Source organism: Coturnix japonica, chromosome 12, assembly GCF_001577835.2.
Source record: "Coturnix japonica isolate 7356 chromosome 12, Coturnix japonica 2.1, whole genome shotgun sequence".
In the NCBI taxonomy this organism is placed as follows: Eukaryota; Metazoa; Chordata; class Aves; order Galliformes; family Phasianidae; genus Coturnix; species Coturnix japonica.
This window is the reverse complement of record NC_029527.1, coordinates 5,730,974-5,755,085: the sequence shown is the minus strand read 5'-3', so window position 1 is coordinate 5,755,085 and position 24,112 is coordinate 5,730,974. Positions and strand designations below refer to the sequence as shown.

Here is a 24,112-nt window from a genome sequence, read left to right as displayed (position 1 = left end):
ACAGAGAGAATGAAAAAGTGTAGGGAGACATAAAGCTTAAGCAAATACAGAGCTGGAGATCAAAGAAAAATAGGAAACTCTGCCTACAGTTGTACATGAAGAAGAGATTGAGAGGGAAAAGAAAATGGACATGAGGAAAATGGTGTTTTCCAGAAAGAAAATACAAATAGGTTTAAGTTGTGATTAATGATTGATTGTAGTGATTATTTGTGCTCATAAATTCACCAGTCTTATTCTGCTAAATGTAATTGTTTAATTGCATTGCATCAAATTTTCATAAACATATCAAGTAAAAAGTGTTGCCCTTGACAATTTTTTATGATTTAGTAATGAAGTTCATATTTTTATTTGTGTATATTTACTTCTTCATAACACTTACATGGAAGGTTTTGGTATCTCCTTTGGAAATCTCATTATCTAAGCTGCTGATCCTGCTAACTTCTACATGGTTGCTGTTAAGTTTACAAGTGGACAAAAAGGTGGTATTCGAAGGTTTGAGGGGAGCAAGATTTTGCTTATTGATCTTTTATTATTTCCCTTTTTTCAATAGTGTTTGTTATTGGCATGATGATGACTGTGGTCTTCAGTCTGCAGGGCATATTATATGCATGTCATTAGCAAAAGAGTAGCCTGAAAGGTCCCATTCAGGATAGACATTCAGGCATGGTCTTAATGTTAGGTGCATATTTAAGTCTTTCTTAGAGTAAAAATTAAAACATATGTTGATATTCTGGTAGAACTGATCGCTAAGTCTTTCCTATCACGCACTGAGAAATGCGTGGGCAGACCCATAATTGTGGAGAAGCTCATAATATTGGGGCCTAAAGTATAAAAATTATTGCATAATTAGACCACACATGCTAGATTTCAAAATGCTGTGTGCTGTCTGGATGGGTATTTAAAAAATAAGTAGCTGTAGAGCATGTATGGTCCTGTTCACACTGCCACACACAGTCATTGTAATGCTCTAGCAGCGCTAGGAGTTTTAAGTGGATCCAGCATTGGTCTTACTTCAAATAGATCAAACCTACTGGCGTGCTCTTTAGCTGGATCTCTTTATTCTTGACATTAAAAATGACAACGTAGGTATTGCATATCATTTTTATAAGAAGGTTCATGTCATGAAGAATATAAAATACAAAATTCTTTGGATCATTAGGGGAAAAACATGGAAGTGTATCTCATTAACTGCAAAACAGGCTTTTGGTGTATAACAGTATTCAGAGCTATCCTTTGGCATATTCATTTATTTTATTTTATTAGTAAGATAGTAGGAATAGCTCACAATGTTCTCCACAGAGCAATTACTGTTTAAGCATATGGATAGGATAAAGAGTACAGAGCTATTAACTAGCAGAACAAACCAACAAAACAGCATGTTTGTGGTTTACCTAGATTATGAAGTATGGATAGGGATATATAACTGTTGGTATAAATATTCAGATCTACACAACAGTAATCTGAATCTTGTTAGTTTATTCTCAGCTTTAGAAGATAAGCAATCTAATGTGATTGGAAAAGTAGACGCAAGCCATTAGATTCATCTTTATTAATTTTCTTATTATTTGCTTAAGAGAAAGATAATCCCAAGCAAACTTCTGCCAGTTTATTGGAGTCATTTGCCCTGAGGACACCATGCAATGCCCATGGCTTCCAACAAGACTTGTCCTCTCTAGCCAGGAATCCAGACTATTCCTAAGGGAAGAAATAAGCCCACACATGGAGTACTTCAGACCTACGCTCAACCTTTATTACCTCTTTTCCTCCTGGCTCTGGTCAGCCTTCAGGTACTCCAGGAAAGGAGTCCAGTCCTTGTACTCCTGCTCATGGGCTGGAATGTTTTTAGATTAAACTTCCTCACCACAACCACCAAAGTTATTACTGTTTACTCTGGTGCAACAACATCTTGTAACCAATATGCTTCTAATAATAGAGCATGGTGACAGCCGTGGTAACTGGTTATCTGAGTGCTACAATCAGCTTGTTTTAGCTATTAAAAATTGACTGACTTCTCTCGGATGCATGAGGTGAAAACCAAATCCTAACCCCTACCACAAATATTAATAATAATTCACAAATATGTGTGAAATTTTAAGAATGTCCTTCTAGTCCCAAATTATCAGCAAATCTAAAAAGATGACAGAAAAATTAAGTCTCACAAATTCTAGAAATTCCCCATATCCAGAGAATAGTCACAGCTATGACCTTGCTTGGCTCAGGCAAACAAAAGAGAAGAGAAAGTGAGAATGTACTTGGTCTTTGACATAGCTCTTGTGCCTCTAAAAGAGTAAGCAGTTCTTTCTATGATCATCTGACCTTGAGGATCCCTTGTGAGCAGCAGGCTGGAAGCAATGCTGACCACACTCAAGCAAAAATACTGTTACCTCACCTAGGAAGAGACAGGGAAGCCCACCCCAGGAAAACATGTAGATGGGATGATGCAGCTTTGAAAAGCAAACAGAACTGCAGATGGAGGGGACCGCCAGCATCCCAATTAAAGCATGATAGAAACCTTACATCAGTTCCTGAAAAAATGTAATCCTTAGATGGGTAGGCAGGGGCATTCTCATATGTGACTCATATTAAGGTCTCTATCTTAAATCTACCCCTCAGTAAAATCTTTAATATCTCCTTAACATTAATTTTATGCCTCTCTAGCATCCACATCAGAATCTGATTTTCTTTTTTGACTCTGGGTTAAACATATATTTTATCTTAAAGAAATGAAAGAAAACAGAAGCGGGGAGCAATTATTTAATTAAGCAGATGCTCATAAGTGAGACTTATCCCAGCTGAGATCTTTGTGGCTTCTTATTTTCTTTTTGTTTGTTTGTTTTCATTTTGCAATGAATTTCTAGCAACAAAGATTTCTCTATCTAGTGAAAAAGTTTCCCTTTTAAGAAAAAAATGGCATCTCAAAGTTTCCTTTTTCATACTAAACAAAACATGCAGCAAGCTGCAATTAAATTTCGGTTAACAAAATGCAAAAATACGTCCAACCTCCATCTGCCAAAAAATAAATAGTTTGAAAAGTAGTTTCACATCCCTGACAATGACGACTGTGTTTATGACATATTTCTGGTGCCATATTCCCGCTCTGCTATCACTGCCAGCTTGCGCCCAGTATTTAGAAATAAAACAGAAACACATTGAACTTGCTGAATTAGATGTTGCCACACTGCAACTCTAATGGGCTTAGTGACCACAACCTACAGGGGCCAGAATGTGTCAACAGCAAAAGGGCCAACCTCAATCACTGTCTGTGCTTTTACAGAGTTGTTACATGTTTAATTCTTTGCAGCTTAGTTCTCCTGCTGTTTTGGCTGCTCAAAACCAAGGCTCATATATTGCAGCAGCCTTCTCTACCTCATATAATGCCACAAAGGTCCCAGCAGGAGACCTTTCAGTGGAGCAGACAAGCCACAGGCTAGGGCAAACAGGGCATCACAACTTCCTAATAAGATGACTTATTAGATTGGGGGCTTGACACAGCTTTTATTTAACCACTTATTTTCCCAGCCACCAGGAACACGAACTGTCTCTTTTCTTGGAGCACAGCAAGTGGTATGTGGGTTTGCAGCAAGCACTGCCACAGGCATTCAATCCAGTCTATAAGTAAAGGATAATTTTTAATGCCATCTTTACCAGTGTATCAAAACATTAATTTTGTTGTTAATGTTAGATTTCCAACTGTGTGATTTGTATTATTTTATTAAGCTCTGGTTTTCCCACTGCATTGGTCACTGCCAGTTCTGGGTTTCACGTGGGCTTAAGGAGGGCTGGCAGTGAAGGGGTTACATGGCTGAACTCAGGATCAGTTTCCTGCCTGCACTTGCAATGGCCTAAGGCAGTGCCTGCTGTTTGGGAGTTAGAGAGAGTGCCTTGCCTTGTCCCAGGTGGCAGACAGGCAAACCATGTTATTAAGAAGCAGAGATCGCAAAACCTTGATCTTCAAAAAAGGCCCCTAATTAGTCCCTAGCATAAGAATAAATGGCATTCCACATCAGCAAGGATGAAAAAGACTCCTTCAAATTTCATTAAGTATTCTCTGCTATTGACAGTTTTTAGGATCACGTTGGGAACTTGTTGTTTGAATCACTTTGCCCATGAACTCTTCCTTATTTGTCACTTCTGTTTGAGTTGGGGAGAAAAAAAAAAAAAAAAAAAAAGAGTCTTAATGGTCTCATGTGCTGCATGCTAAGGAAGTCATAAATGTCATGACAGAGAGCCCCTTGCCCTACACTGCTGCCTCTGTGAGTGACTCTTGGGGTCTGCTGGAGTCAGTGGAAATTTTTTGATCATCTTCAATACACTCCAGCTCAGACCTCTAAGAGAAGAAGCCATCCGTCACATTTCCCATAACCCTCTTTTCAATTCTGCATGGAAATGACAGATTGAAGAATGTGTACTAAGTTTTCTCATATTTCTGAAGAGCTTTGATTTGGACTGGACTTGTTTTATGAAAAGGAAAAGTTTATTAAAAAGAAAAATCTGTCTTTCAACTCATATACTACTTGTCTAATTTTGATTTATAAACATTCCCAGTAGAGATAGCATCCTTGTCCAAATAGTCTCAAGGTTCACAAACTTCATCTAATTTTACTTTATAAACGTACAGTAGTTTTCAAGGACTCTCAGTCTCTAGAGGACTTGGATCCATTGGATTTTATTCATCCCAATGGTATCTGCTTTTATCCCTAACTCAGATTAACAATATGGAAAGTTCATCACGTTCACGCAGTGATTCTACCGCCAGCTGCAGATCCTTCTTAAGTTTACTGTATAATGAATTTAAAACATAAATAGCAACAAATGAGATAAATAATATCTTTGCCAGAATTGGAACAAAGTTCCTTTTGTCTTTATAAATGACTTTTTATACTGATGGTTCTTGTGATTCATACAATAATTTGCTAAGTCACATGGCTAACAGATCTTTCTTTTGAAATATATTTTACGTTCATGTTTATCATTGTTGTAAATGAATATGAAGTGGATAGAAGTGAATGGAAAAATGGTTCTACTTTTATAACGTAGCTCAAAAGATATTTTCTAGTCTAAGAAATACACCTCAAGGACTGTTGACTCAAAATGGTCATTACCGGTAATATTTCATGTTATTACAAAAGACAGTCTTTGTATTAGAAGTTTGTAAACTGGGTTTGAGCTATTTTTTTAGGTACGTGCTTGGTGGGTTTTGAGACACCTTTAGCCCAGGTGCAGCTCCATGTGGCCAGGCAGTGGCAGATCTCCCAGGTAACATTTCCTTAAGTGGAGTTTTTAAGAATGACTAAAATTTGTTCTCCTCTGAGTGGGGTGTTTACTTTTTGTGTTCAGTGTTCTCCAGATAATGTGCAGGGCTGCACTTACCATTTGAATGAGGAAACTTCCTCTCGCATTACTTTAACCTGTGTGCTTTATTGATTTGAGACGTAAGAAATCGTACACCAAAACTTTGGTTATTGTAACTAGTTCTAAACAAGAAGGACTAACATCAGTTTTGACAACAAACAAAACCAGTTTTTGTTCTATCAGTTATGTTTAAAAGATTCCAATTTCAAACCAAACACAACTTGTGGTTATTCTGTCAGATATTTATATAGCCACTGGGGCGCCATAGTTATGCACCGCATACATCATTGTATTTTTAAAATGTACTTAATGAACATTTTTTCTTTTCTGGTAACTACTTCATTGCCTTAAATGAATGCATTCCAATAGAATTTGTAACAAATGAGCACTTTGTGTTTGCATTAATGCCAAACACGTTTAACAAATTTTTAACAAGGAACACTGGCAAAAAGCCAAACTCCTAGAGGGACACTGAAGGAATGCTATAAATTTAAACTAGATTTTACCTTTTCACTCAACTCAACAAGTGTCTTAGGTGTCTTTGGTATCTTGGCATCGGAACTTTTCTGCATAGGCTGGCTGCAACTTTACATCTTAATTATTCCTCTTAACAGCTCTCCCAGTGGAAGATTTTCAGGTCAGTACGACAGACTTCAGCAGGATTCTGTGTTCTTTAGAAAGTGAGGGGTGGGTGTTCATTCTTTCCATGACTATTAGGCCAGGTGGAAGTAGCAAAAAACATACTTATTTGGAGAGCTGTAGTGATGGAGTTGTTCATATCATACCGTTTCATATCTTACATTAAGAAAACTATGTAGAAGAAATCACTCCAGCAGATCTGTGCTACTCAATATTGTTTCTTGTGCTGAGTTGCAAATAGCTGGACTGTGATCATGTTAGCAACTGCACTTCAGAGAGGGGGGAAAACAGCCCACAGCGCTGTTCCCATTGGCCTGAGCTCTGGGCTTGCACAGAAGCCATGGGCAGATTTGTTTTGGCTAAATCAAACAACTGGGGGGGGGGTTGCAGTTGTTAAGTTATGCCCACACGGTGCATGTCATTGCATACCTTGGGAATCACCTAGTCTGTAATGCATGTTGGTATTAAAAATCCTACAGGTTGCTGCACAATGTATTCTTGCTCTTTACTTGTAACTTAATATATTAATTTAATTTTTACTATGGTATTTCATTCTTAATCAAATGTGGGAACTGAAAAATAATAATACTTAGCACTCTTCCAAGTCAGTTAAGGCACATTAAAAACATAAAACCTTGCAAATTCCTGAGGAGCCTGATGTTATCCCTGCTATAGCAAAGAGCAAGTTAAGCACAGAAGAATGATGTGGCTTTTTCCTTAGTCACACAACAAGCTAATGGCAAGGGACTGAATTCAGCTTAGTGCCCTGCCAGGGATTTGTCTTATTTAATCGTGTCATTCTTTTGATGGGTTTGGAAAAATTGAGAATGCATTTTTTTTTTAATTAATGTCATTTTGATTTTGTTGTTGCAAGAGGCACAGCCGAGTTCCAGGGGTCACTTGAAAAAGACTTCATAATTTATAGACTTGTTTGTGCATTACTACTTTTTAGTCTAGTTACTTGTTTCCAGAAAATGAAATAATTTCACATCATTTGTTAGTACTCTGATTGTAGTAATGATAAATCACCCCAGAGACGGAAACAGAGGAATTCATCCTGACAGCTTTTTAAAAGATGTCACATTATAATGCAGATGTCTTGTTATAACTTAGGGAGCAGAAATAGCCCTAACAGGTTTTCATTAATGATATCCTTCTCTGCTAACATTTAGTCAGATACCAATTCCCTACAATAAACTGGCCATTCCCTCTCTTTCTGACTCACTAATTACCATATCAGTTGTTAGCCTTTTATGTAGGTACCATGTGTAACAGGTTAGGAGAGGGCAATTTAAGCCTATGTGAATGGGTATCTGTTTTTGTATCTGGGTGCTTGTTGCAAACATTTGGAAAGCATATGGAGCATAATGGACATTAACCCAGATGTCAAAAATAGCCTGCATTTTACTACTGTTATTAAACAGTTTCCCCTTTAACCCCTTTGTGTTTACCCACCCTCTCCCAGCTTGTTTCTGCAAATCACTGCTGAGAGGAAAGGATTGGAGGTAAAAAGTAGTAATCAGGCAGGTGTCTTTATCCAAAGGAAAAACAATCTGAACAAGTATTTGTGAGCTACTACACTTTTATATCTTCACATCCTTCTGCTGTTTTCATTGACTGGTATCTAATGGACCATCAGAGGTGCCAAACTCATAAGACATTGATTTCAGCTGCAAGCACTCCTGAATCTCAGGCCTAATATACATTACCAAATTTTGTTTCCATTTTAGAGGTTCAGTGACCTATCCCAAGAACAGCATTGAGGAAACAAATATAAATTTAATTTACTCAACCTCAGTTGGTATTTGACAGCAATATCCTTTTATATATTTATTTGACTTACTTGAGAAATACTTTGCATTTCCTACCTGTGGTGAGCCAGTTTTTGTTACACTCCCAGTATGTGCATGGTTTCCTGATGAATGGGTGGGTTGATTGAGTGGGTGGGGTTTATTTGGGAGTTTCATTCTGTACTAAAACCACTATGAAAATTTGGGGAGCAAGCTGAAGAGTGACTGTGTTTTGTGATTGGCTGCTGGTCCTCAATTTGGACTCTTTATTCTGACTTATTTTTGAGCATGTGAATGAGTGTTAATTGCGAGGGAAATGAAGCTTGTAAAACATCAGGTGTATTGAAAATTTGCTGTGATTATATTGTAGAGAACCTGTTAAAAATAGACATTTTCATGCTAAGGTTTCTGGAATGTACTCTCTTTGTTAATTTATACGGGTGCTTCCTATGCCTATATATCTCTTTGAATGATTAAGATATACTCAGCACACAAAAGAATGGGAGCTATGCACAGTTCATGAAACGTCACGCATGCTCTGACTTACAGTTTTCATAAAAAGTTCACAAAGATTTTATGTGCCAGAACTAGTAACATGATCTACTTTAGGAACTCCCTGGCTTTCCAGCTCTGCAGAAGTCATTTTTTCTTCATTCACAGGCCAGACCCAAAGTCTGTTAAAGTCAATGGGAATCTTTCCACATTTCAGTGGGCTTTGAATTAGTCCCGAAGTGTTTTAACCAGAAGAATTGTACCAGCTTCCCACTGGAGAAGTAAAACTATTCATCTAAGTTTGTGTTAGATGAACCATTACTTGTGATTGCCACAGAGGGAAGAACTTAAAAACAGGGATTGAAAGTGATTTGCAAGTTTATTTGTCTGCATTCTATACTAAGTGTTGCACTTTACTTATAAATAGTGTGCTAAATATTAGCATCTAGAATTTAAAGAGGCGTTTTAGTAAAAAAGTTCTATTAGAAAACATAACACTTTTTCCTGCTGCGTGCAAAAGTGTTAGAATTCAGCAGCTGTTTCTTTTTTATAAAAACGGATGTTTTGGAAACTCTTTGCTTACATAAATGCAAGCTTAGCAGCAGAAAGTCCCATACATAATGCATTTTCACTTCTCTAGGAACAAAGTCAGTGGATAAATGAACAACTGCCCTGCAGTGGAATCATTTAAATCCTCCCACTCATCTGAGATACAGATACTGTGAATAAGACTAATTCACTGCCCTTGTTAAGGAAAACTGTGCCGTTTGCTTGCAGCCGAGCTGGTGTAACAATACAAATCATTCAGGCATCATGCCACAGTATTTTGCAATCAAACAGAGCCTCTTCCAAACCCATGAGTGGCAGAAGACACTTTCCACTGGCTGACTCAGGCCTGCACCATTCCCTTTAGCAGTCCCCTAGAATTTCAGCAGTGCCAGCCACGGAGAACAACCAACACTGACTGCATGGCAGAAGTAAATGGACAATTCCCTTGGTTTCCAAATGAAACATTTAGGTTTTCTAATAACAGTTCCACTTCAAAGCCACTACACCCATATAGAAGACCAGAAGTCTCCTCATTTGCAGAATCACAAACACAACAGAATTTCATATATTTGGAAATTAAAATCTTTCCCATTTAGGGGAAATCTTGTCATGTAAAAACATCTGTGGAAAAGATTGCCACCCTTTAAGTGTATCAAGTGGGTTCAAATCAAATTAAATCCTCACTTAATACTTAGTCCCTAGAAAAGTGATATATCTATTGATGTTGATGAAAAGCTTGATTAGATGAGAACTAGGATGTTGTTACTTGAAACGTTTTTATTAATTAGAGTGTTTTGTTCCCTTGTTACAGTTGTCAGAGGAACTAGTGAAAAAGGAAGAAAAGATGTAGCACTGGAAAGTTACGATGATAATCTATTGCATTGGATCTCCAAACATGACCATGATACCCTGGAGAAGATCACAGATGCAGAAAATGAATGCTAAGGTTGATACCTAATGAAATGCTGCATTAATTGGCGTCTTCTCCATTATTTCTTGTAGTCTGCTGTGAAATTAGAAACTTCAGAAAACAATGAAGGAGATTCAAGCAGAAATTACAAGAGCTTTATTTCTATCTTCAATGGGTCTTGCAAGTTATTGTTTTCACAAACAAACCAAGCGTTCAGAATATTATTGTTTACTGAACTTAAGTTAATCAGGTTCTGTAACTCTTTTTTGGTAAATTAATATTGATTTTAATAAGTAATTCAGATGTAGGTAATTTAGGTATGGTATCTGCATTTGCTGATTTTTACCTAGTCTATTCTAAATCTTCTATTGCACTAGATTATCAAAGAGGTATTAGTAAAATGTTATATAAAGGGTGTTGGCGTTCATCTTAACCCCAATTAGATGTGGGCTTTAAAAAAACAGACACAAAAACAAGCCTTTACCCTCCTCTGTTTTCTTATATCTACTGATAATTATAATTAAAAGAAAAAACAATGCCACAAAACAACACAAACCAAAATGAAGACAAACAAACAAACAAAATAAACAGCAACAAAATAAGAATTAAAAAACAAAAAACCAACACATTGATAGTATAACCGGTACTAAGCTCTGGGCCAGGTTGGAAATGAAATCAATTTTTGGTACTTATAACTGATGGCAAAGATTAACTCTATGAAAATATGGTGTGTGTCTCTGACAATGCATAGGACATCTAATTTGATCATAAATATACAATTATAAACAAGATGCATCTATTCCTGGATGGTAAAAGCTTGAGGCGTATATAAATACATATGTTTGTATATATATGGACTATATGGACATATACACAAGGATGTATCAACCTTTTACCATCCAAATGCATACAGATCTTCAACAATGAAAGCTGGGACTCTTTAAAAACATAAAAATAAAGTAAGATTGCTGTGAATACAGTATATGCACTAGGTCTCCTGTAAATGAGGAACTGTTTGTTATCATTTTCTGAGTTGAAAAACAGTCTCCAACATGGATCCCAATGACTTTTAGATGTTAAAGAAGAAAATAGCAATGAACAAACAGCCCATAGAGGCTGTCTGAATCAAACCAAAATACGTCTAGTAAAACAGATTTAAAGCACATGCAAGGAAAAATAAAAATGTGAAGTCATTACATTCAGTGAGAGAATATTAACTGATAGATAAATATCTACCACTTCCCAAGGACAGGACCCTTGTGACTCCATGAACATTTGTGGTCAGTCTGGCAAATTGCAGACGTTTGGCTGTTTTACTGGGGCATCTTTTCGTCCATGGGAGAAATAATTCCATGGTGATGGGAGTGGGAATAGAATATCTACATTTTTAAAGGACAAACAATAAATTTAAGCATGGGTGGCCTTAATCCTTAGTAGTTTTTCTTTGCTGCTGTAAAAAAGAAAAATCTAAGTGGATACTCCTAAAGTCTTGCACTGAATTTAGAAAAAAAATATTTTTTGAACCTGTGGTGCAATTAACCCTAAGCATCCTACATGAGCCATACATACAGCCCTTTAAAGTGATTGTCTAGAGATAATATTTTATTTCTTTGTACCATAATTCTTGGTACAATCAAAGATCAATTTATTTGAGCAGGAGTCCTGCTGGATGCTACTGTTTTCCATAGATAGAAAATGTATAGAATTAGTATAGCATAGATAGTCCAAATTTCATTCATGTTTAAAAAGTTTGTCCTTTAACTATCAATGGCATTTTAGATCTTTGTTTTGAAACAGCAAAGCTTTTGGGAGTATATTTAGCACATATGACAAATGTTGCACTTGGAAACTCAGACAACAAAGCTTAGTTTCTTGTGACAAATTTGTTGTCACAGTAGGGGACAATCGTCTGTGTCTCTTACAATCAGGTCTTAACCTTAACTCTGCAACTGAATACTTGAAGTAGGAAATAAACTAGGGGGAAATAGGGTCAGATGCAAAGCTGTATAGTTAGATATTTATATGTATGTGCCAATTTTGTCACAGGTATTATTTTAGGGGCATTTTTGCTCCTTTCATGTTGGTAAGAGTATTGATCTAAACTTTTATCAGGGCCTACAGTTAGCCCTAAGGAAGAAAACTCTGTCTAACATTGCTTCTTTCTTTCTTTATCTTTATTTTTCTTTTTTTTTTTCTTTTTTTCCATTTCATGTGATACTCTTCAATGTTTGCAGATAATCTTTTCATATTCTAAAATAGAATCTCGGGGTTTACAATAAACACTGTGATGTTGGGAAAATATTTTATTTGAGCAATGTTTGGTAGGTTTTTTTTCCCCCTCGAAGTGTAAAGAAGCAAACCAACTTTTGGTTAACACTTAAGATAATTATTATTATTTTAATGTGAGATCAGTCTTGTACTGCGCATTCTTTCTTTCATTTAAATGTACAGTATGAATTTTGTATTTAATGAATTTTGTGTATCCAGTATGCACGTACCTGCACACTGACTTTCATTTGAAAGTGAGTTTCAATTTACTTTTTAAAGCAGTGTTTATGAAAAGACCTCAGATGTGTTGACACAAACTATATCTGCAATGTTTGGGGTTTTTTGTGTGTGTGTGTGTAGGGTGATGTTTGAATGTGATGTTCTGCAGCAATGGGTCAGTATTCCCTAATAACCTTAGATCCTCATTTGATAGTGCTTCTTGTAATACTTTTTTCAAGTGAGTGGCATGTTCTGGATTGTGATATTGATATGTGGTTAAGGATATCGATATGAAACTAAGGAATTCCTAGAAATTAACAGTGGGCATGTATTAGACAGTCATTGTAATTTAATGTCTAGTAGAAGTGTAAAGTACCAAGGTATTTAGAGTCCATAACGTTGTTATCATGTGTATGGGAAGTACTTAGTGTTGATCATCTTGTTTATATTCATCAAATAAACTTTGTTTCTTTCTGAAATCAGTGTTGTGTCATTAAAACTACATTTAATGACTGTACGAAAATGTGTGAGAGATGTTTTCCACATGGTAAATCTATCACACTCCTTATTTCTCTAATTGCTACCATTCAAAGTAATTTATCTTCCTGTTGTTACTATCACATAAACTGTTTAAGAAAGCATAACAAGGAAAATGTCTCCTAGGCCCTGCTCCCAGAAATGCTTACAAGCAACTTTACTAAAGTGAGTAACCATTTTCCGGACTGGGCTCTTAGCAAGTAATATGCTTTTGAGTGGGTTTCTAAAACATAATATTCTTGTGTGACCCTCTGTAATTGCATAGAAAATTACATTTTGTTTATGTACTTTACTGACCAAAAGCCGTAAGGTGTGAAATTCTCTGCACAGTCAGCTCCTTTTTCAGCTGCCTGGTAAGTGGTTCCCCGTTTCCATTATGTTCACTTTTTTTAGAAAAGGAACTTTTGTTGAGCAGGAATTTCTTACCTCATAGAACTCCCCGGGCCAGCTCAGGGCACACACAGCAGGAGAATAAAAGGTAGCTAAGTATGCATTTTACTTAGGTTATTTAAAAACACAGTCTCTTAGTTTTAAGCTCTGTTTCTTTGCCTATAAATTAGTTTTCTTGGTAAGAGAGTGCTATACACTAACATAGGGTATTAAGTTTCACTTTAAACTACAGCTAAATATATATTTTTCATGTATTTTTCTTATGCCTACTTAATTTCGACATGTAGTGCTACCAGATGAGTAGCAATTGCTTCTATCATCTCCTTTCTAGACCTGCTACAGGACTATCTTGTTCTGTGTTCAGACAGCACCGGTACTGGGGCTCTCGTGCTGCTCGGCTGGAAGCACACCAGTGGTGTTGCCTTACACGATGCTTCCTGCACTGAGGGCAGCTCCTCCTTGTGCCCAAAGGACACAATAAGTGTCCATGTGTCGTATGAGGCCATACAGGAGGAAGGCAATAGATCTGAGGAAGACAGAGAGAGCTCTTGGTGCCTGTTGTCTGAAAAACTGTTGTCGGCAAAGAGTATCTTTCCAGAAGGGATCTGAGGGCTGCTGGAGGAGGCAGGACCCTGTGGCGAGGCAGCTCCTGGGATCACAACTCTGGCTACAGGAACCACAGCCTTTGGTAGAACACCTCAGACTGAAGATTGAGTTCATACAGTCAAGAGATCGTCCAGCCCTCCTGGAGCGAGTCTGAGTAAGAGTCAGCCTCTTCTGAGCTTGAGGTTTCCTTGTAAGAGAGCCTGATTGTTCAGTCCAGACTTAGACCGAAGTAGTTTGAGGTCTGTGTGAGCAAACATATAAGCAATGGGGGACATTCAGGGGATGAAGCCGAGTGTCGGTTTGTACTCCAAGCCAAGATGGCTGTTCAGACACACTCTGAGAGTGCCAAACAGCTCTGTGCCAGCATCAACCAGATAAAGGCAGCTCAACACCTCCTGCATCTCCCAGGTATTCCCACTGTGTTCCAGGCCCAGCACTGGATCCTGAAACAACCGCACTAATTTTGCATGCTGAGCAGAAACTCATCAGAAAGAGCAAACAGGGTCAAAGAGCACTGTGACTGTATTTCACCTGTTGACATTGCTTCTCTAAAACATGAAACTTGTAATAACTGACGTATTAAATCATTCTAAATGAAGCCAAGTCAGCTCTAAATAAGCAATAGATTTCCCATTACAAAGTCAGTGGGAGCCTTGCATGTTGCCAGGGCAGGATTTTACCCATATATGAAAAAAACAGCTGATTCTGGGGGCTGCTGTGTACACTTTCCTCCTGTAAGATTACAGTGATGTTATTTTGTGCTCCTTGCTTTTCAGACAAGATGTCTCTTCTTCCAAAGCATCTTTTCAACAAGGAGGCAACCTCTGCCTTCACAAGGAACAGCCTACACTACACACTTCAGGTTTCATACAGCGTGGGGCACTGGTGCAGGAGCAGCTCTGCTGAGAAGCGCACCTTTGACTGGCGCAATTACAGAATTAAGGACTTATTTTGTTTGGTTTTACATTCCATCCACTTCTTAATCTTCAAAATGACTCTGCCTTCAGAATAACAATGTTCTACAACCAGATTCTTACTGGAGTAGGGGATTAGGAGGCAAAACATCAGTGCGTCCTTATGACAACACATGTATCCCTTTGAAATGCACTTGATTGCACGTGACAGATTGCTAAACCATGTGTTCCCATGTAGCTACAAATCTCAGGACAAATCCAAGAACTTTGAACTCATCCAGTTTCAAGTGGAGATGACTGTCCAACTTTAGAAAGGCCGTGCTTTGGGTATTCACCCAAGAGAAGCCAGGAGACAGCAGATGTTCTGGCAACTGCTGGCTGCCTTGTGCTCTGGGAGCTGGGCTGGAGGATAGCAGCCAGCTCCCTCCAGATGGAGCAGACAGCAGAGAGGCGAGTGGGAGGCTGTGTGAGGAAGTTAGATAACTCCAGATAGCAAAGGACTGATGATGTGTGGCTCCACATCACCTAACCGACTTTCGAAAGGCTGCACAAGAGAAATAACCACCAGTCTGCAGTTAACCTGAGTTCAGCGAGAAGTCTTCTTGTCGTGGGAAAATCTATAGGAAGGAAATATCTATGAGAGTGCATGATAATGCAGCATGATAACTATTTTTTATTTGAATGTATTTTGGACAAATGCATTCCTTGTAAATGAGTTATCCTGGCCTCGCCAAATATGCAGCAAAACAGTTATTATAGCAAATTACACCATCATCTAAACACCTCTGTTTTGGCTCTTAGTGGACTTATTTTGCAATAAGGCCTTATTATTATTAATATTAATATCATTGTCTAATATTGCTGTATTTGCTGCTTTGGTTACCATAGAAATAAATAATATTGTGAACAACAACATGCATAGAAGAAAATTTCACAAGAAGAACAGCCTAGTTAATGAAGACCTATATGTCTAGTAATTCCTAACATAGTTCTCGAGTCCATTATTTGTGTCCTCATATGCATTTTATTATGAGCTTTATATTCCATTTTAAATTTCTAAAAATAAAGAAAAACAGCTGAAGAACATTCTTTTAAATGGCCAGATTTTGGTTAGAGGTTAACACAGGCCAAAAGAGAACACAGATCTGCCCTGGAGCTCTTACAGTTGTTATGTTTTGTTTAAATGAAAAAGATCCCTATTACAATCCACTAAAGGTCACTGAAGCACAGTCGTTCCAGACCAGCCATCTTCCTCATGCACAGCTCTCCCACCCTCTGAACCTTCTCTGTGACCAATCAAGAGTGTGAAGGCAGGATTGTTGTCAGCCATGATAACGGTGTGCATTAAGGAACTAGCCCAAAGTTTACTGAAGTGAACTGAAAGACTATTGACTTACAGTGGGTTTCTGATTGTACCCCATTTCCTTCTCTCTGGAGGCATATGTGTATGTTTATAGGAGCATGGGGCCAAACCATTTCCTCTATCTATCAAAATTTGAGCTAAATGTAATTCAGATGAACCAACAGCCTGACTTTTTGAATGCTTTGTGATAAGAAAATAGATCTTAGGTTTCACTGCAGAAGTTCATTTACAATCTATTTTGTTTATAGTTGTCCTGACTGTGTTTCTAGGTCAGCACTCTACCTACTCTTAACACAGACTCTCATTATAGTGTCTCTACTTTATGTTCACTTATCTCATGGTATTTGTTACAATTGAATAAGTATCTTTCAGTCTGTAGGCTAGTTTGCTATTGCTATAGATAAATTTGCTATTGCCTCAGGGAGTAAAATGAATTATATCTGAGTCTGTTTTCTAAAACAAAGCAACTTTTGACCGACCTTTCAGCTGGGGTTATTAAAGGAAAAAGAAGAGGGAAAATATATTGACAGACTCCCAGAGCAGCTGTCCAGGTAGCTAGTTTCTAGAGGATTTGTTCCAATTCTGATTCCACTCACCATGTCAGCATTATTCTCACTGGAGTAAGAGAACCAGTCTCCATATCTGAAAGCTGGAGGCTGTAAATCTCCCTTGTGAATGTTGCCTATGACAGGTAAGGAAAGACCTGCATAATTACCACTTGTACTTCCTCGACGAACATGAGCTCAAGTCTGAAGCAAGAAGCTGGGTCAATAAAACATCAAGGTCTGAAAACTGCAGGAAAAGACCTGTCCAGCTCGTATGATAAGGAATTTGTTCTTGGTTAAAGAACAAGAATATTCTGGTGGAAGCCTCTTCATCAGACCTTTGCATTATGCAGGTATTCTTAAATTTTCTTTCAGATTACCAGCAGTTAGTGCAATTTACAGCTAAATTAACCAAAGTACCTCACAATCTTCCTTCCTCTGTGAAGCATGTTGCAATCAATATAGTTACCCAGTAACAATACAGAGAATGTTTAGGGATGTGACCAGTGTCTTTAAAATGGTTAAGGAATATAAAAGCAGAGAGAGCTGTAGCACTCTGTTTCCGTAAGTGATGCTGCTGAAGTCAGGAGAAATTCCTCACAGAATATCATCCTTCGTGAGTCAACAAGGGATATCAGTGCCTGGTATTTTTTTTGCTATAACCAGCCAGATAACTTAAAGAAGAATGCAACTACTCACGTGAGTAAAATTTGTACAGGACTTAAGTCCTGAAATCAATTATAAATCCTTTTTGGGTTAACGTGACCACTCACAATCATAACTACACCTTCCTAGTCCTTGTCCACACCTGCTCTTTACATACATACTCTCAGGGAATTATTCCGTTAACATTTTGCTGCTACTCAGTCTGTTCCTCCATTACAGTCATAGGGACATACCAGTCTGTTTTTTCTACTTCTTAACTGTGCTTTTCACATTTTGATCTTTAAATTCCCTCATGGGGAAGTGCCATATGCAGTCTTTGAAAACTTTTTTGAAGGGATCCGTGACTCTTCAGCTGCTTCGCCCCCTTCTCCAGAGGTGTGCTGAGGACTTCACTCAACACAGCAGGGGGCACATAAGGTAAGAATGTCTGAAATTAAACATGTTTCAGGTGTGGATTATCCTGTGTTTTGCAACACTGTGTGATGATGCTCTCCTTCCAACGCTTGCTGTGTTATTATTTGAAAGGAATCAGCATCTTTGAGAATGGAGGCTGAAATACAGAAACCTTGGGGTATTTTCCTAACAAATTTAGGCTGCCATCATGAGTATCCCAGGGAACTGGGCAAATCAGGCATTTTGAAATAGATTCTTTAGAAGTGACGGTGCTGAAGAGCTCACTTTCCTATTCACTTTGGATCAATAATTATTTTTCCCCTCACAAACTGTAAGATGTTTGGCCCTGCATGTTTATTAAAATCAGGGTGATGAATGAAAAATTGGAAAGAAAAGGCATTCTCTGAAGATGATCTGTTGGACCTTGGCACCACGGCCTCTTCTGAGAAGCCTTTTGATTACTCAGTGACAAAGACAGTAAACTGTAGCCTGAAAATAAAGCAAATGAGATGTTTGAATTGAGTAATTCATAGGAAAAGAATGGTGCCCGAGTGAGTAATAGCAGAGTACTTTCATGAAGGTCAAGCACCAGGAGAATGGGACAACTTTATAAAATCAGATGGTTGTATTTTGTGATTTTGTTTCCTATTTGCATATCCAAAGCATTTGAAAGGTCCTTCCTTAAGCCACGTTAAAAACAAGCTGCCATTGAAGAGACGGTAGTTTTGATGTTATGCACATCCCCCTTGTGCTACAGGAATTAAGATGGAAAGGACGCTTCCCTCTAGTGCCGCATTGAAGTACAGTTTTGTAATTATGCTACACAGACAAGTTTACCAGTTCTTAGTATATACTGGGCATCATCATAAAATGAATAACAGATTTTTAGGAAGAGCTTTTTAACAAATATTTTAAAAATCTGACTTCACTTTGAGTTAGCTTTCAAAATGCAGTCCAGATATATGTAAAGAATATAAAATGTAAATATATTTTCTAAAGTAGTACAGCATGTGAAATTTATGAATTGTTACATGCTTTGCTAATACAGCTGACTGAAGCTTAGTCTCAGATCAGATAGAATCTTTTAGATAAATCATTTATGACTAGATGACTTCTTATCCAAAAGTCAAATATGTGATCATTTACAGAGGTCACTGGTTATATTCTGCTCTGTGTTCCATAATCAGCTGAAATAAACCCCAGGAGTCCCTCCTGATTGTATAGTCACAGGGTCATAGTATAATAAAATGCTGCTCAAGTTGTATTTCAGACAAGGAATGCTCCCCTCACATCTATTCTAGTCTCAGGGACAGGACTGTCAACATCCAATCCACTACAAATGGCAAGTATTAAGTCCAATATATTGAAGAGAACCACTCTACATACTTAGTGGTAAAAAGCCTTGCTGCATCGCACATTTAACTATTTAAGTGACTTTCAAAAAATATAATCTATATTCCTTTTTTCCTACCTAGGGAATCAAGCTGGGATTTGTAACTAAAGCACTTTTTTGACGAAGAGGATAGGAAAAACTTGGGAAGATTTTTCTAAGGAACACGAATTGGTGCTGTGGGATAGGGAATAAATGCTACTGGTTTCCATGGAAATAAATTGAGCATATTTCTCTGAAATCCTCATGGATTCTACTCATGATAATACAACACTCATGGTAGTATTGTTAAAAAATAAAAAATAAAAATAAAATAAAAGTCACAGGATGATGGAAATGCATGGAAATGCACTTTTGCTTAAAAAGTAGATGGAGTATTAGCCTCCGGCATTTCTGTCATTCCATGGAAACACATGTGGCTGGTCAGGAAAGCACAATAAATGTTCTGCATAAAGCCCTGCAGAAATGAATGAGATTCTGTTTTCCTACAGAGTTCACTTCAAGCCGCAGGTCAGTACCTCCACCTCTGTACTGGGTAAGCTACTCAGTGATTCAGATGTTCTAGAAGGAAGTGGTTTATGAAGATATTAGCACAACAGCTGCTTAAATAAAAAGTTGCTAAACTGGCAACCCATAATAAAGACAATTAGATAAAGTGTGATGACTATTACTGTGCAATTAAGTGGCTACCTCTGTAGCCATTCCTTTGCTTGTCTGCTTTGTTAAAAGTGATATCATAGAGTCACCACTGTGCTTTGAATTATAGGTTATTCCAGCCTGCTTGAATGGAAGAAATGCTGTGACCAGGAAAGATGCCAGCGAGTCAGGGCTGGGCAATTACTACAGCTGTTCAAAGAAGCATACTGGGCAGTAATGAATACCTGTCATGCTCACCCAGAAGCAAAAATACATCTATTTGACAAAAAGGCTGACATTGTCCTGTAACATTATAAAGAACAGAAGACTATCTCCAATACCACGATAAAAGTGCTTGGATGCTTTTTTTCCGCTTTTAAATGAAGGACCAGAACAAGAAGCATACACGTACACCGTATGGACTTTTCTACTCAAATGCAGGTAGGCTGGAGAGCATCAGAGCCCTCGCTGCAACAGCCCCCATCTGCTTCATTGGTGGGCACTGCCTGAAGCATGCCATGCTTCCAACCACCACAGTCCTTGCTTCTTTCAAAGTTACACCATGAATATTTTTTGTCTGATCACTCCTCAAAAGGTGACAGTATTTCTTTAGGACCTTACATAGCAAAAGGAAGGATTAATTAATTAAAGGAAGTCAATGAAAAATTAACTTGCAATTCTTCAGAGCTGAGTTAGTGTTTTTAGCAAGGGAAGCACTTGCCCTAAGTGCCAAGTCTGACTCACTGACCCTGTATAGAGTCTCATCGCCCATGGGGGTACTCAGCCTGGTCCCATGGCTGCACTGCCAGTGTAACCTTGTGTTAGTCACTGTGGGCAAACATTCACACCATCAGGTGCCAAAAGTTTTCACAATTTCTGTTTAAACTGAGGAAAACAATATAGGTCTGAAATGAGGCCTTAATCATTCAATGAAAACGTAGAGACGAGAGTACCACCAGAGCAAGTCAGAAAGAACCAAATTAAATAATGAAAATGAAAAGTTAAAAGTTAATCTAGACCTTAGATGTCTCCTTAAAATGAGTTGTTACACAATATTATTACAAATAACTGGTAAGAATCCATTCACAGACTATTGTGGAGCTGGAAAGACAGGGTTAAATTTATCGGATATGTTGTTCAGGGTGCATAGACTGATAGCTAAGCTCAGGATTGTATTGGCTTTAAGCAGTCACAGGCAAATATACATTGGCTTAGCTCTCATGACATGTCTTTAGTTCTAAGGAAATGATGAATTATCTAAGCAGTCTTTAAGATAGATAAGTGTCATATAAGCTCTAACCAGGCTCCCTCCTCTCACTCTTAAACACACCTTACTGATGATATGTCTGTGTGCACAGATTTGAAGATGTGCTCAGAAATATTTGAGGTCAGAGCACCAGACAGCATCCACCTACATTCCTCCTTGAGCTATGTAGACTTTGGGGATCCTAAATCCTGCAGTTGTCCTGCTTGGATAATCCTTGGCTAATCCTCCCTGGGGAGCAGTGTGGCTCAGGTGTCATGCAGCCCCATGCACATGGATGTGACCATGTCAGGAGTGGCCGTCACACTGGTCCATGCTCATGAGGTGCCCATAATACACTGTTCTCTCTTCCTCTTCCACATTTCTGCCTGCTTGTGGTCTGCTGGTTTACTAACAGTAAAATCTGACAGCAATGCCTTGTGGTGGTGCAGAGCTGGCATAGCAGAACTCCCTTCGTGGTCATCTCTGGAGAACAAACTCTGTGTGCACCTTTATGTGTGTGCTGGGTAGAGGTGGGCTCGGGCCACTCAGAAGAAACGTGTAAGAGCCCTCCAGAGTTTATGGGAGGTGCCTTTGGCCTCAGTGAATGAAGGGGTTGGTAGCATTAGGAGAGGGAAAGTACTCTGTTGTTAAGGAGTGGTGGTGGGATTGTTTATTTTTCCTCCCATAAACGTTCTTTTTTTTTAAGGTCCTAATGGAAACAAAGCAAAGTATTATTCCTCTAAAAGCACTATTCTTTAAGTAAACCAGACTCGCTACTTGAAACATTCCAATGACACATGGTGGCAGGAGGGGGATGGCTGCGATGTGAACGGGAGAGGTATCCTGAGATAAAGACCTCAAGCTCATATGGCACAGCGTGAGGGGATGGGGCAGGGTGGACAAGAGAGCAGCAAATGCTGCTGGAGCATGAGTGAGCCCTTCGGTGTCTGTCTTTAAAGTTTCTTTCCAACTTAAATGATTCTATGATTCTGTGATCCCACGACTACCTTCTGCAGCCTTATTATTTCAGAGTAGATTGCCAGAATCTCCCATTTCCATATGAATACAGAAACTGACCAACAATCAGCAGCTGATGTTACTGTGAGGCACCAATGTGCAGCAGAAGGTGCCTTTGGACCACCCTGCACATGACCTGACGGTCCCCATGCCCACTAACAGTGGCATCTGTGGGCAACCTGCTTCCAGAGCCTTTTGTTAGCTCCCATCTTCATAATAAACCGCTCAGATCTGTTTTTCCCCCCTGACTAAACACACCTGTGCACTTTTGCAGTTTAGCCCTTTTTTTTTTCACAACAGAGTGGTCTGTAGAAGAAAGCAATTGCATGATTTAGGAAAGCAAATAGGCTTAGGAAAACAAACATACTATTTCAAGGTAGTTACATCTATGTCACTTGAAGCTTAAAAATTAAAAGTGATGGCCCGGGTAGGTGTCCCCAGGTGGTGGGCAGAGAGCATGTGAGGTGCTCAGAGCAGCAGGGCATGTTTGCTTTTGTCAAATGGTCTCTGGTGTTGTGCATGGCCCTCACCCCAAAACCATACACACGTGCAGCAACCCCAAAGCAGCTGCAGAAGGGTTATGCCTTCACAGGGTTTCAGTGCAATGTGTGGTATATCCTATATCATTTATACAAATGGTATAAAAACCTAAAGAGATCTTCTTTCTCAGAGGGCTCTGCTTCCCTACAGGTTCTTCATGACGGAGCGATGTGCCATCAGCCTCTGACTGGTTGTTTGCTATCGGTGAATATGAAAAGTCAGAAATCACACAGCAGCACTGTGATGAACACATGCACATAGTGCTCTGGTGCAGCAGCCCTTACTTAAAGTGCATTATTCTGCAGAATAAGAAAATGGCAGAAACCCATCTGAGATACTGGAAATAACTCATTTTTGTCTTACAGAGAACTGCTGAGACACCAGAACTATGGCAGACCTCCATCCCTCTAACCAGCTGCACTGCTCATCTGTTGTTCTGCTGTTTGGATATTCACCAACACCTTTGCACTTCCTATTATATTACTGAGCATCCTGGGGTTTGGAGGTTGTTATTATTTAAGTTCTATTTTATTTTTTTCCTTGTGAAAATGCTCAAGATGTTGGCAGTAGGCACATGACACAACTATCCCATTAATCACTGTGCTCCACAACCAGCAACCCCACAAACCCACAGCCCGGGCAGCACCAATGCCTGTAACGTCAGTGCTCCTCCCTCCGGCCCCCTCTAGCTTCACCCAGCTGGTTTAAATAGCAAGGAGAAATTAAAATTCTTCAAGCCTTGCAGGATGTTTGGATTTCTGCCCTTTATTTCCACTTCTGTGAGCCACGGTTTGAAAATGTGCCCGTGATTTATTCGTTCCCCAGTCCTATTGCTGTGTACAGCAGCACCCAGGAGCGCCTGCTGAGCCTACAGCATTATGCCATGACCCGATGCTGAACATCGCTCAGTAATACAAGCACACGGTGAACAGCTCGAGGCTCTTTATTAGCTGATTTCAGGCGATCTTTCCTGTTTTACAGCACGGCTCCTCCCCTCTTTCCAGATTTCTGCTATTCTTTCCTAATTCTAGTGATTTGAGAAATGACCTTTAACCCACGCAGTCTGCAGACTCCTAAAGGGGATAATTGAAATGCCACAGTAAACCAAAGGCAATAAAATATTATTTACCAGGCATAAAACTAAGGTTGGCCTTCCCCACAGCAACAAACCCCTTTATCTCCCCCTCCCCTTATACACCCACCTCCCACTCCGGGAGCCCCGTGCCGCACCTCATTTACCCTAGGATCAAACCTGGGATACCCTGCGGGGCGACTTCCCGCACCGGGCACTGAATGGAGCCGCAGTGCGGGGCTGCGGGCAGGCAGGAACCAGGGATGGCGAGTGGAGGGGGCTTTGCTCGGGGATGGTGTGTACCTGGAAGGCTGCACCGCGGCGGGGGAACAGCGTGGTGCGGGGCTGCGCCGTTCCCCGCACTCCCCCTCCTCCACCCCTGGATCCCACCAGGGATTCTGCACTGCAATGGATAAAGGAATGAACTCATTTATCGATAGCGGAGCCGTTCTCGCTGCCTATTGGGGTTTCCCAGCGCTGCTATGATAACGTCCCCTTCCTCCCCCTGGTCGGGCTCGGGCGCAAGGCAAAAGTTCTAGCCGAGGGCTGCTAAGCGGTGAAAGCACTCTGAAGTACAA

At 39.2% G+C, this 24,112-nt stretch overlaps 1 protein-coding gene across 14 annotated transcripts in view; it reads left to right on the top strand.

Annotated features, from left to right (window-relative positions):
- ERC2 (ELKS/RAB6-interacting/CAST family member 2) overlaps positions 1–12,698 on the top strand; it is a 369,824-nt gene extending 357,126 nt beyond the window's left edge. For all 14 annotated transcript variants that reach the window (XR_001557961.2, XR_001557970.2, XR_001557967.2 and 11 more), the window contains one exon: positions 9,634–12,698. The gene's annotated coding sequence lies outside the window, so the exon portion shown is untranslated. The remainder of the gene's footprint in view (positions 1–9,633) is intronic.
- The last annotated feature ends 11,414 nt before the right edge of the window (positions 12,699–24,112 follow it).